Source organism: Panthera tigris, chromosome B4, assembly GCF_018350195.1.
Source record: "Panthera tigris isolate Pti1 chromosome B4, P.tigris_Pti1_mat1.1, whole genome shotgun sequence".
Taxonomy (NCBI): Eukaryota; Metazoa; Chordata; class Mammalia; order Carnivora; family Felidae; genus Panthera; species Panthera tigris.
The window spans coordinates 117,700,734-117,715,145 of NC_056666.1; the positions used below are offsets into that span (position 1 = coordinate 117,700,734).

General features: G+C 44.1%; 2 long non-coding RNA genes across 11 annotated transcripts in view; one reads left to right on the top strand and one right to left on the bottom strand.

Moving 5' to 3' along the window:
* The window catches only part of LOC122240139, a 102,512-nt gene extending 97,007 nt beyond the window's left edge, over positions 1 to 5,505 (bottom strand). For all 10 annotated transcript variants that reach the window (XR_006219489.1, XR_006219490.1, XR_006219485.1 and 7 more), the window contains exon 1: positions 5,306 to 5,505. This is a non-coding gene — a long non-coding RNA (uncharacterized LOC122240139). The remainder of the gene's footprint in view (positions 1 to 5,305) is intronic.
* Positions 5,506 to 5,630: 125 nt separating this feature from the next.
* Positions 5,631 to 8,027, top strand: LOC122240140. The gene is made up of 3 exons (XR_006219495.1): positions 5,631 to 5,944; positions 6,717 to 6,785; positions 7,541 to 8,027. It is a non-coding gene; the product is annotated as an uncharacterized LOC122240140 (long non-coding RNA).
* Positions 8,028 to 14,412: the final 6,385 nt, after the last annotated feature.

Sequence of the window (14,412 nt, forward strand, 5' to 3'; positions counted from 1 at the left end):
GGATGGTGGAACTTTGAAGATGGCCAAGTTAGCAATTCCTGAGGCCCTGGCCCAAACTTTTGTCAAGAAGTTCCATCAGGACACTATGCTGGCCAGACAGCTCTCAAGACTACATTGAGCCAACATTTCTACATCCCTCGACTGTCCAGCATAGCCTGAGCAGTATGCGAGCAATGTGAAATGTGTGCCCGGAATAACCCACGTCAGGGACTCAAGGCTGCCCCTGGGGTGCAGAGTGTTGGGGGAGCCCCATTTGAAAATATGATGGTGGACTTTACTGATCTTCCCTGGGTCTGAGGCTATAAATATCTGTTGGTCTTTGTGTGTACTTTCTCAGGCTGGGTGGAATCCTTCCCTGATCGCATAGAAAAGGCACAGGAAGTGGCCCAACTTCTTCTAAAAATATCATTCCTCTATTTGGAATCCCTACCACTATGGGATCAGATAATGGGCCAGCATTCACGGCTGAGGTGGTGTGGCTGGTGGCAAAGGGGTTAAAGATTACCTAGAAATTACATACAGAATACCAACCCCTGAGCTCTGGGAAGATGGAACGAGTGAACCGAACCCTGAAGCTGCAATTAAGTAAACTATGTCAGGAAACAAGGTGTTGCCACCACCTTGTTAAGAATCAGGTGTAGCCCCACTAAGCAGATGGTGTTCTCCCGTTAAGAAATCCATTATGGGTGCCCTCCCTCCATTATCAAGGGCATAAGTGGGGATCTAAATTAGATAGGCAGTTTAACCCTGAGGCAACAGATGTGGGCCCTTGGCTCTACCCTAACCACCTTACACCACTGGGTTGGGGAGGGATTACCTGTGAGTCTGGCCACAGACGCTCACCCCTTTAAACCAGGAGATGCTATATGGGTGAAGGAGTGGAATGTCCAACCCCTAAAACCCCTCCTGAAGGGTCCATTTACTGTCACCTAGTGCAGTAAAGGTAGCCGAGGTGGGTCCCTGGATTCACCACAGCACAGTGAAGGCAGCATCTCGAAACTGGGAGTACATTCCTGATCCATCAACACCGTGCAAGCTGACCATATGGAGGGAGCAATCTGCAACTCCAGAGCCTCTGGGACACTACAGCCCTGCTTTAGTCACTCCAGAAGCTGACTAATCTATGCATGGCAGAACCCTGAGGAATCGATGGTCTGGTGGGACAAATCGACTGTCCTTATTTTCTATATCTGTTTCCTTACTGGGATGCACTGTCACCCTTGTTTCTTGCTATTATTGTGATTCTCGCTTTACTTTTTGCCATAGGACTGGCAGTGGCTGCCCGGCTGGCTGCATGTGTGGTGAGAGGTTTCTGTTAGTGCCACCTTCCCTTTGTGGAGGGATGCTTCATTGGTATTGGTTGCTTCTAATCTGGACCCCTTCTGTAGACCTATATCCCTCATCATGTGACCCATGTATTCATATAACCAGGTCAGGCCAGAGAGTCACTTGGACTTTACCATACCCACTTCTCATCCCAGGGAAAAGGACTGGGGACCTGCATACATAAGACCACCTATTCTATCTGCCAATGGGAGAGTCAATAACACTTGCTTCACCCCACAGTACTCCCTCAGTGAAGATTGGTTAGAAGTCTGATCCTACCAAGGTTCCAGAGGGGGAGGGGAGGCCTTGGTCAGCTGGACACAAATTACTAACCCAAAAGGACCAGTGTCAATGTTGTTTGACGTATGTGTGGTTATAGGTATTGGCACAGAGGCATCTGTCATAAGAAAAAAGTGGGCACTTGTCACAGAGGGCCCAAAGACTCTTTATACACCATGTGGAGGCTTAGACTGGGAGTGGGTTTACTGACTCAATGACAAATGCATGTGTGAGGAAAATGGTTTATGTGCCTATACACCTGAGTTTTTATGCCCCAGCTGGAGCTGTGTTTCACGGGCTACTTGGAAAAAAGAAAGCACAACAGTGCTGCTTCAGAAGGGGGCTGCTACATCAGGTTGTCAATCAAAGGTCTGTAATGCTGTTAATTTTACCATCATTAACCCAGGAGATTCCAAATGGCAATGGGGCACCTGAATTGGCATCCGGATCCCTGGGCGAGGCAGAGACCCAGGGACTGTGCTATATTTCAAGAGAGTCACTACCACCCATCCAACCATGTCCCATCAAGTCTTCCATTCCTTCTATGAAGAAATAAGAAGTAGCCTGCTCCCATTTCAGTCACAGCAAGGAACTTGTTTCTAGCCCTAGCAGAGACTATAACCCAGACTCTGAAGATCTCTTATTGCTATGTATGCGTGGGAACCAACATGGGAGATCAATGACCATGGGAGGCTAGAGTATTAGATCCCCGCAAACCTTATAATGGAACAGAATAATCCAGTCCTACCAGGGTTTGGCTCTTCAAATCCTCAATTATTGAGACAAACTGCCTTGCCTGGTGGGGAAGAAAGTTCACCATCTCTGTTGGAAGCTTCACGTGTCTAGGCCAAAGATTTTATAACTCAACCCCCCAGGAAACACAATGGTGGGGATCCCCAGATCACCTTGAGTCAGACAGATCCCCACCCCTTGTCTAACTTCTCTCATCTCCAAGAGGCCTGGGACAATGTCAATGCAGCCATTGAATGGCGGGCCCCAGGTTGACTATACTGGATATGTGGAAGGATAGCCTATATAGTACTTCCCTCAGGCTGGTCAGGGTCATGTGTGCTGGGAACTTTTCATCCACCTTTCTTCCTGCTCCCCCTCGCCAGAGGGGAGGATTTGGGAGTCCAAGTGTATGGGGACAGGGAGACTCAAAGGAAATGATGTGCCCTACAAATTGGCAATTGGAAAGATGATAAATGGCCTCCCAAGTGTATAATCCAATATTATGGCCCTGCCACCTAGCAGAGGATGGGTTAGGAGAGGTTAGAGGATGGGGTAGGATTGCTACTGCAATCCCATTTACATGTTAAACCACATAATCAGACTGCAAGCAGTTGTAGAAGTTATAACCAATGAAAGTGCCAGAGCTCTTAACTTACTAGCCAAGCAGCAAACCAAAATGCACGATGCTATCTATCAAAATCGCTTGGCCTTAGATTACTTGCTTCCTTCTGGGGGAGGAGTTTGTGGGAAGTTTAACCTGAGCAACTTCTGCCTACAGATAGATGATGAAGGAAAAGTCATAAAGGAGATCATAGATCGAACGAGAAATGTTGCTTGTGCCAGTCCAGACCCGGAAAGGTTGAGACCCTGGGGAGTTATTTGCAGGAGGGTTTTCAACTCTCTGGGGATTCAAAATCCACCTAAGTATTATCCTCTTGATTTTGGGAGCTTGCTTAATCCTACCTTGCTTAGGTCCCCGGCTTATACAGTCTGTCTCCAACCTCACTGAGGCGATAGTCAAAAGGGAAACGGCCACACATGTGATGATGTTATGGAAGTATAAACCTCTAAACCAAGATGATGCTCTTTGACCCAAAATAGGGGGTCCAAGCATCAAAGGGGGGAATGTGGTAGAGCTTCTCCCTAAGGAATGTGGTAAAAACCTCAAGACAAGGAAAGGCAACCTGGCTATGTGCAAGTGCGCGACCTTCCTCACAACTCTGCAACACAGACCACTCATTCAGATGTATGTTACCATACATGGGAGACAAAGGAGCAAAATTGTACAAAAGGCAGCCCCCCCGCTATGCTCGGGGCTCAGCCTTTTGGGGTCTTAGCCCACTGAGCCCGTGCTGGCACGAATAAAGTTGCTTCCTGGAAAGAAAAGCCTCAATGTCCCAACTCCCTGTGTTTGACACACTGCTACACTGAGATGGAATGATGGACCAGTATATGGACAGGCACCTGCTGCTAACATTCAGTGACAGCAGGCGCCCTACAGTGTTAGGTCAGTTGCTGAGAGGAATAAGTCACCTATTAACTTCTAATAATAATGGCTATTTCACACTGCATGTATATCCAGTAATTGCAAAGTTAACCCATCGTGTTGCTTGGGGATCTATTCCAAATGTCAACATACCATGGTTCATACCTGGCACATAGTAGGGATACAACATTAGTCAAACATAAATCTAAACTGAGGCTCTAAAACTGTTCCCAGCCTTTGGGATCTGAATGCTTCCGATTAGAGCTGGCATTGCCTGTGCTGTTAATTTGAGTGATATTCTCGCCTGGTAGGCCAAATGTTGTGAATTTAAGGGTGGGACCCAAGACCTGATGGAGAACTGTTTCTTTTAACCTTAGGCTTGTGCAATGCCAATAAGGATAAACAAAAACATTGGATTTGATTGCAGTCTTTTGTATTCATGATGGGGGAAGAAAAGGCCAGTGAGTTGGGGAGAAAAACAATGAACTGAATTAGTCGGTTCTATCAGAGCAGCTGATAAGACTGTGTTACTCCAAGCTGTGTTGCCTGGGGCCCTCCAGTTTGGGCCACCCTGAGTCGGCTACACAGAGCTAAGGATTGCATTATTTCCTAATGCTGCTGTAACAAGTTACACAACTTACTGGCTTAAAACAAAACACATTTATTCTCTTACAATTCTGAAGGAATTGTAAGCACTCCAAAATCAGTCTTATTGGGCTAAAATAGAGGTATATACAAAGCTGGTTCCTTCTGGAATTTCTGAGGAGAGAACTGGTTTCCCTGCCTTTTTCAGCATCTGATGGCTGTGTGTATTCCTTGGCTTTGGGCCCCTTCTTTCATCTTCAAAACACATCACCCAGTCTCTGCTGCCCTCTTCACACTGCCTTCTGCTCTAATAAGGACCCTTGTGATTACATCAGACCCATTCAGATAATCCAAAATAATCTCCCACATTTCAAGATATTTAAATTAATCACACCTGCTAGGTCCTTTTTGTCCCATCGGGTAACATATTTCCAGGTTCTGGGGATTAGCACATGGACATCTTGGAGGACTGTTGTCAACTCACCTCAAGATTTATCCACAAGTCTAACTGATAGACTTCCTGTTTAAATAAGACGATGCAAATTTCGGATCAAAACCAAATATTGAACTAACAAATGCCCTTTTAAGTGTAAATAAGGCATGTTGCTTTGATTCTCTCAGCCAGCAGTTTCTCGACCTATTTTTCTTCCACAGGACAAGGTAGTGTGCCTGAATTTCTCATCAATAAAGATTACTCACTCCGCATCTCCACAATATTCTGTGGCTGAGAACCACTGTTTTTAGCCCTTTAGAGGTCCACAGAGAATGCTGGGATTAGTAATTTCCTAACTTTTGCTGTGAGGATTCTCTCCCGGTCCCCTTTGTGGTCCCCTGTTGACCTGAGTACGTGCATTTATTAGCAATCGCGCTTAACAAACTCTGAGGGAATTTATTTACCTTTATCAGCATGAAAATGTCCCCACATCCTGCATTCTCCTGACTGGCTTCGTTTCCTTTCTCAAGCTCAGCCAACGCAAAATAAAATCAGCTCCTAGGTTTTTACGGTGTGTAAGTTGTGTTCATCAGGTCTATCATTGCCTGTGGGTGGGTGAAAATTGGGAGCAAGGGGATGGTGGGCTGGGCTCAGCATGATTCATTCCCCCGGTTTGTCTGGCTCCTGATGTCATCACAAAGACCAGTATTCTATCATATTTCCTCTATTAGACAGGGGCAGACTGCCAGCTGGGAGCAGCTAGCCCTCTGCCCCTGTGATAGAGCCAAGTAAAGTTTGACTTGCCAATCTCGTGCCTCATCAGAACATCCATGGGCAGAGACTTTCTCTACTTAATTAGAATCTGTCTTAGTGGATGTGCCAGGCCCTGGGAGCCCAACGATGTTCCTACACAGCAGTTTTCTTTCTCTCCCTCTTTTTTAGTTTGGCACCACCTTGTCAACAGGTGCGATCAACAGTAAGGAAACATGCGGTGCCAGTGCTCCCATTCTGGTCCAGCATGAGAACCCACTACTGGAAAGATGGCACTCACAGCATTAGGCAGGCTGCCATGAAATCGTCCTTCCTTGGCACCGGTGCCCATGGTGAGCATCTAGGCAACTTTTGATTGGGCACCACGCCCTCCAAACAGATGGGCATGAATGTAGGCAGGCAAGAGACCATTTATTTATATCAACTGTATTTGCTGAGGGCAGGGTTCCCAGCTGGGAACATCAAAACAGCTCTTTGTCCTGGCCGTCTGCAGCTCTGATGGAGGTGAGGCAGCCTCGCAAATTCGGCAGGATTAATTTTGAAAAATAAGAACAATGTTTCTATGGACACCAGGGGACATTTTTGGCTCTCTTCAATGGTTCAGAACACAGAGCAGGCTGGGCCCAAGTCATTTTAATAAAATCTCCCATCCCTGTTTGGATTGGATGGGAAAAAGCCAAGAAAGCTTTCCAAATCAGGCCAAATGTAGGTGAACAGAGTTAGCCCCACATGGAAGCCTGCTTTGTGAGTCCTTTTACATACAATGGCAATGGCTTCCAAAGAAAATTCAGCTGAAGTCACCCGGACTCAGGCATTAGGAAAGGCATTCTGGTTGAGCTCACCACTGCACTGTTGTTCTAGGCATCCATTAACCTTCTTGTTGTCCCTCCTGTAAATGATGAATGGGATCAAGTGTGAGCTGAAAATGCAAGGGTGGACATTAGGGCTGACCTTCATAAAAGCCTCACTTGGCTTTGAGGGTGAACAGATAAATAAACAAGAATTATTATCTGCGTTTAAACATCTGAGAAATTGCAGAGTCTCTGAAGAGTATAACTTTATCAATGTTAGTATTAACTGCTAAAAAATATTGCTTGTTTACAGTGCACCTGGCATTGTCTCAAGCACTTTCCATGAAATCTGTCAATTCATTTTCCCGATAACCCGAGAGAGGTGGGTACTATTATTAGTATCATTACACAGGTGAGCACACTTAAGCTTAGAGAGACTTTCCCGAAGTCACACAGCTACTGACTGACATAACTAGGGTACAAACCCAGAACTGCCTGACAATAGACCCCACGGTTACACCCCACTTCCTCCAGAGACCCCGAGAGAGGCCAATCTGTTCAGCAATCGGCTTACCTAATTTAGGGATGTCTCTTACAACAATAGCAGTTTAGGTCAGTTTTTCTCCAACTTCAGCGTGCCTGCAAATCACCTGAAGATTTTGCTAATACACAGATTCTGTTCAGTAGACCGGGTGCAACAGATCTAGCTGATTCAGTACATTTCTGAATTTCTAACAAGCCCATGAGGCTGGCACCCAGCTACACAGAGTGGCAAGGTTTCAGGTTGGGGCACACTGAGCCTCGACCTTGGCTACGCATCGAAATGACCCGAGGAGCTTTTAAAAATACCAAATGCCCACAATGCACCCCCCAGAGATTCTGATTTAATCACTTGACAACCATTGGGTGAGCAATTCTCTTACTCACCAGCATTTCATTGTTTATTTGAGATGGGAATGATGAATTGTAAAAGGCCCTTGGCTGCATTCCTTAGAGGTGGAAAATAAGACAATAGATGAAAATGTGGTGCTCTCAGTCCTAGTCAGTTCCTTTTCCTGATACTGATTATTTATAACAATCTTGGAGGTGGGTGATGGGTAGACCTGTTACTCACACAGTGGTCTTTAACGTAAACAGCTGGAGCGAGAGAAGCCTGAGAGCAGCAGAACTGCTACCATCGTTTAAGAGCAGAGTGTGACGAAATGTGCGATGATGGAGGTGACAAGGAATTACAATCAGAAACATCATCCTTCTACGGCATAGGTTTTGTTGATTGTCATTTTTTTGGTTGAGAGGATCTGAATATGGAAAACCTGGGGCCACTCAAATCTTAACTATGTCGAAACTTTAATCAATTACACGTAACAAGCAACGTATGGATCAGGTGTTCAATGATTGCATTTATTAAGAAGGAGCAATTGATTCCATGTTGGTGGATATGTGGCCATGGCTCTTTTTGGGGTTTCCTGAGAAGTGTGATCAAACCAAAAGGACTACAGATTATTAAATCCAAATCAATGTTGGTGCTGGCAAAAGCAAAGCATTCAGTGAGGGGGGAGAATAGTATCCTCTTTTCAGAAGATCTCAGCTTCATGTATTATTGATGCAAAGATGATCAGATAAAAACTGGAACTTGGCAAGCTGTCAAATAAAAAATGCAGAGTGAATCAAAAATTTATAAAACAGTATTGAGTTATTACAATTCTATTATAGACACCAGTAATCATTTTTACTGAAACAAACCTCTTATATGACTGTACAGCTGGGATGTTAGGATACAAGGATTTAGGACTTGACCTCATTTGGGGTGAGAATATCGCAAAATTAAAAATTAAATATGAAGAGTAAATGATTTAGTCATAGTTCAGTAGCAGATTGAATAAAAACAATAGAGTTTTGAAAAAATAATGGCAGTGTTTTCCTTCTTGGGCTACATTTTGCTGACTTCCTTGAAAAATTACTGGCATTAGATTCAGAGCAGGATGAATTGCTTTACAGAATCTGTAAACTTAATTTGTGCATGTGCCAAGCACGCGCACAATGCCAAGACACTGGGGAGGAAAAATGACTTGGTGAGATATTTTGTCACTTATGGATTTTCTTTTATAGAAAAAAAATCCCACCACTATAGTTTTATTAGCTATCTCCTCTTGTATAGGAGCCTTCTTCCTCCCTTCCTGGGACTGAAGCCCCGACAATGCCAGAAATATATTCAAGAATGGAGAGACGGCTGTCACCATTCCTAAATATTCAGAAGATAATTGCCAACCAAAGTTAGAGCATCTTGACATAAAACATCCCTTTCACTCCCAAGCCAATTTGCCTATCCAAATCAAATAAACAGCTATAATTATAAAATCACACATACTGATACGTAGTCAGCATTAGGAAAATGACACCGAAAACGTTTGACAGCGAGGCCTGCTTTCTGTCCTTGGCTTTTTCTCAGTGCCTGGGCAGAGAACAAAGAGGATCTCTTGGAACTGAAAATGACTCAGAAGCAAGGTAAGTGTAGAGCAATGAGAAGCATCAGCCCTGGGTTTTCCTGCTTTGGGGCTGAAACTTAACATTGTTATTATTATTTGAAAATGAGATAACTTTTTCTTTAAGAAACAGAACTGATTCCACTTAAATGGACTTTCATCAAGAGGCAGAAAGGGGGAAATGCTTTGCTTAAGCAGACACAGAGCCGACCTACCCCGTGACATGACCCACTTCAGTTCCACTGGGGATAAGAGTGTGTGGTCAACTTTCATTGGACTTTGAAAGGCAAAACCTTCATGTGTGAATTACATATTGGCCAATTAGTCTTAATATTACAGGCTGAACACTTTACCTAAAGTGCCGACGTCAGGAATACCTGCGGGATTCATCAATCCCTATGCATAAAAGAGCACAAAAAAACTCAGCTTCTCTGCTATGACCTATGAATTATGTTGAATCATTATTTTTTGACTTGATGTTTCATTCATGTCACCGTGGCTGTTTTCAAGAACGTAAGGAAAATGCAAACGCAGGGAGAATTTTCGTTTCCCACTGAGAACCAACTTTAAAAGGTTCCTATGACACTTGCATTTGTTTTGGGTAACTGGTTACATGCTCTGTTGTGTTCATCTTCCCAGGATTAGGGGTCAGTGATGCAGTGTTGGCCCTCCCAGTCACTAGGCTGGGGAACTCAGCACAAACCAGAGGAGGGCTGGGAAGCCAGTGGGCTGTGACATCTCAGAGTGAGAACAAACTCACTGTTGAAATAGGCTTGTGTGTGTGGTGTGGTATGTGCCCTGCCTCAGGGTCCAGTCAGGAAGGCAGAAACCGCACCAAGTATTTCACACAGAAGGGATTTACTACAAGCACTTGGGTCCATGGCTGTAAGTAAGGGGCACAGGTTCTTATGGACAAAGTATAAATAAAAATCTCCAGGGCAAAATGCTTTCAAACTGCACACAGGGGTTTGGTCAGCTCAGCCAAACACCCTGGTTCGAACTACATTCCAGCCATTTGGATCGCCCGACTTGCTTCTGTTGGGAAGTATAAAATCTCTCCTCATTTCCTGTCGTCAATTGCAGCATGGAGTAGCTGAAAAGTGTTCAAGCAATTACTGGGCTTCACCAACTGGGTGCCTCTGGCCATAAGGGGCCTTTTGGGTTTGCAATAGCTCCGCTGTCATTTCCCTTCCTTGGCTGATCCTGGTACAAATTGCTGATGGCTCCAAGAGTGTGTCCTCTTGCTCACTGGAGGGGAAGTCAGGTTTCTACAAAAATGCTCTTTGCTTTTAGATGTGTGTGGTGCTGGTGGGGGTGGAAGGGTGGTGGTGGGGGGAGGCTGGGGACAGAGGAGATCGCTCACCCGCAATGCTAATCAAACCACCACTGTTGGTTCTGCTTCCTAATTATCTCTTAAAGTCATCCCCTTCCCTATTCCCATGAATGTTCCCACTATGTTCCTTCAGGCCATTTCATTGCTCAGCTTAAATTTCACAACAACCTCTTAACTGGTTCTTCTGCCTTCCACACAGCCTTCTTCCTATCCACAGTTCTCCAGTGCAGTGATTCTCAACCAGGGGCAAACTGCTCTACCCCCACCCTTGCCCCCAGCAGCAGCAGAGGTTTGGAAATGTGTGAGAGCCATTGGGATTGTCACATAAGTGGGGGCAGGGGGTGGGGGGCCATGCTGTCATTAAAGGAATAGGAGCCAGGGAGGCTGCATTATCTAGTGTTCTCATTTCCTACTGCTCGGGTAGTGAAGTACCACAGATTTAGCAGCTTAAAGCAACATCCATTTATTACTGCAAAAGTTATGTAGGTCAGAAGTCTGACAGAGGTCTAACTGGGCTCAAATCAAGGTTTCGGAAGGGCTGCACTCCTTAATGGAAGCAAGCTCCTTTTCCAAGCTCAGTAAAGTTGTTGGCAGAATTCAGTTCCGTGGGATTGTAGAACTGAAGTGGCAGTTTCCTTGCTGGCTATCAGCAGAGATCATTCAAGCTTTTAGGGCCTCCCATACTTCTTGGTTCATTTCTCCCTTCATCTTCAAAGAAAGTAATGGTGGATTGAATACTTTTCATGCCTCGCGTCTCCTACCACATCTTTCCCTGATTCTTCTGTCTTCCTCTTCCCTTCTAAGGGCCCATGTGATTAGATGGGGCCTGCCCAATCTAGGTAACCCAGGATAGCCTCCTTATTTTAAAACCCATAACTTTAATACTATCCACAAAGTCCCTTTTGCCATGTAATATAACCTGTTCATAGGTTCTGGGAATTAGCACATGGGTATCTTTGGGAAGCCAGTAATCTGCAACCACAGCTGGAATGATCTCCATAGTAGAGAAGTGTTCCACTCAAAATGCCACTAGCAGCCTCTTTGAAAAATATGGAGTGGGTGAGTTTCCTAAAATGCAAATCTAATATGTCTCTTTCTTGCTTTGAACTCCTCCAGGGAATCCTCATTGCCCTCAAGACAAAATCCAGGACAAAGCTTTAGCATGCCTACCAGAGAGTTCTCTAAGATCGGGCATCTCTTCAACCCTAGTTCACAAAGGGCTCCGCCTCTGTCTCATGGCTCCGGCCACAGTGAATAATTTTTGACCATCCTGTGTTCTCTTACCTCTCATTCTTTGGGTAGGCTCTTTCCTCCATCTGGGATGCTCCTCCCTTTAACTCTCACCCACTTCCTTTAACCTAATTCCAACTCAACTTTCAGATCTTACTTTAGACCTTATTTCTTCATGAAAGCCTTCCATGACCCTGCAAGCCTGTGTGAGGCAACACTCCTACATGCTCCCATAGCACCCACATGCCCATCCATACCATTTATCACAGGGCTTTGTAATATCTGGCCTGTTTATCATTCCTTCATCAACTCTAAGCTCTGAGAAGACAGGGATAATAGCGTCTGTCCTGTTTGTTGTTGTATCCATAGCACTTAGCTCACATCTGCCATATACTTATCTTCAATACATGTTGATTCATTAAGTAAAATTACTTGGTCATGTTTACTTTGATATAAAAGATACAGTAAATTTGGTTCCAACCCTTCTCTAATAGACATTGTCATAGCAAAGCTGTGTTCCAAACTTTTACAGACAGCATTTCATCTGAACTCCATATCTGCATGAAACTATGATTATTATTATTAAATTGGTGTTACAGAGGAGGAGATCCAAACTCAGGGGGGATAAATAATTCCTCATAAAATTATGTGGCCCACAAGTGGCTAAACTGGACCCAAGTCTGATTTCTGATTCCCAAGCCAATACCACGGTACCTTTCTGCAGCAACAAGTAGCATCTCATAGTTTATAAAGCACCAAATCACAGAATCCTCCTAAGTCCACTATAAGATAAAAATATTGATCCCTTTTTTAAACATGAGGAAAGAGACTCATTGAGCTTAAGGGACTAAGGTCACACAGTTAGTATGTGGCAAATTCAGAACTAGAAACCAGATGTTTTAAACCCATTCCTCTTACCCTAATTCTACGACCTCTGAACTGGGAAAATGGCAGAACTTGGAGGTTAGCAATTTGTTCTTAACTTCTTCATGTCATCATCTCACACCTCCATGCCTATGCACAACCGAGGAACTTAACCAATGAAAAATCTATTTGGACAAAAATGGAACTCTATTCATGAATCGTTTGCATATTACATATGAGGTGAAAAGAGAGAATTATATTATATGAATTTAACCTCCAAAGAGATAATAGGTGATAAATAATGGCAATTACCTAATGAACAAATATTGATTATCATAGTGATCAGAATACCTATATGGTATAAAATCTATCCTTCAGGTAGAGACATCTGTCACCACAATGTACCAGTCAGGACTCTTTTGGTTCCATCATAACCAGCCTCCAAGACAGCCTCCAATAATCTTCACCTCTTAGTATTCATGTCCTTGTATAGTCCCCTCCCATACTGAATCAGAGCTAACCTATATGAACAATACAATACTGGAGAAGTGACAATGTGTGACTTCCAAGGCTAGGTCATAACAGACATTTGCTTCTCCCACCTTGGCCTCCTGGATTACTTGTTCTTGGGGAAGCCATCTGTCATGTCATATGGGCACAAGCAGCTCTGTGGAGAGGTCTGTGTGAAGAGTAAGTGAAACCTCCCACCAACAACCAGTACCAATGTACCACCATGTGACACAGATCCTCCAGCCCCATTCCAGGCTTCGGGTGACTGTAGTGCCCACCAACATCTGAATGAACAAATCAATCCCAAGTCAAAATCACCCAGAAAAGCTTCTCCTGAATTCCTGACCCACAGAAACTGGATAATAAGATAATAAATGAGCATTGTTGTCTTCAGTCACCAATTTTTGTAGTAGTCTATCATTCGGCAATAGTTAACAATAAAGGCTGCAAGTGACAGAACCTTAATTTCAACTAGTTTTAAACAGTGTAAACTTTTAACCTATGTTCCTACAGGAAGGTTTGAGGGCATGTGGTTTAAAGGACAATGGAACCAGGGCCCCAAAAGATGCCAAAACACTTTTTCTTTATCTCTCATCTCTGCTTCTCTCTGCACATATTTTTCATTCTCTCAGACAGTCTTCTTTGATGTAACAGAAAACATGACCACCAACATGATCAGGCAGTACATCTCACTTTCTCTCATCCCAAGTTCTAAAAGCTGGAAAGTGCTCCAAATGGCCAAGCACAAATCATATGTTTATCCTAAATCAAAGAATAGAGGCCAAGTTGATGAGATCCATAAGAATATGGCCATTTCCAGGGCACCTGGTTGGCTCAGTCAGTTGAATGTCTGACTTTGGCCCAGGTCATGATCTCATGGTTCATAGGTTCAAGCCCCACGTCAGGCTCTCTGCTGTCATCACAGAACCCACTTTGGATCCTCTGTCCCCCTGTCCCCCCCTCTCTCTCTCTGCCTCTCTCTCTCTCTTTCAAAAATAAACATAAAAAAAAAAAAGAATTTGTCCATTTCTATCCAAACCACATGATTAGGATGGGGCAGGGGGGACATTTCTTAGAAGCAGAATGGGATAAGTACAGTTTTCCTTGGAGGAGAACAAGAGGCCTACTCACTACTCATTGTATGTTTGCATAGGAGCATGAGGACACGTCCATGGGCAACTAATTCTAATCCTCTGGTGACACTTGACATCATTGTTTTCACATGTCTCTTTATCACCTGGCCATAAGGACAAGCTTCTCTCCTGCCAGGAAATCACATGAGCCAAATTTCCAAAGAGAAATAAATCTTGGGGGCACCTGGGTGTCTGACTCTTGATTTTGGCTCAGGTCATGATCTCACAGTTCATGAGATTGAGCTCCTAATTGGGCTCTGTGCTAACAGTGTAGAGCCTACTTGGGATACTCTTTCTCCCTCTCTCTCTGCCTCTCCTCCACTCATGTTCTCTCTCTCTCAAAATAAATAAATAAACCTTTTCAAAGAGGGAAATGGAGAAAAAAAAAGAAAAAAGTATCCCAAAGAAGCCCAGTATTACAAAATACTTTAAAAAATGCTTTTCCTAGAAACTAGG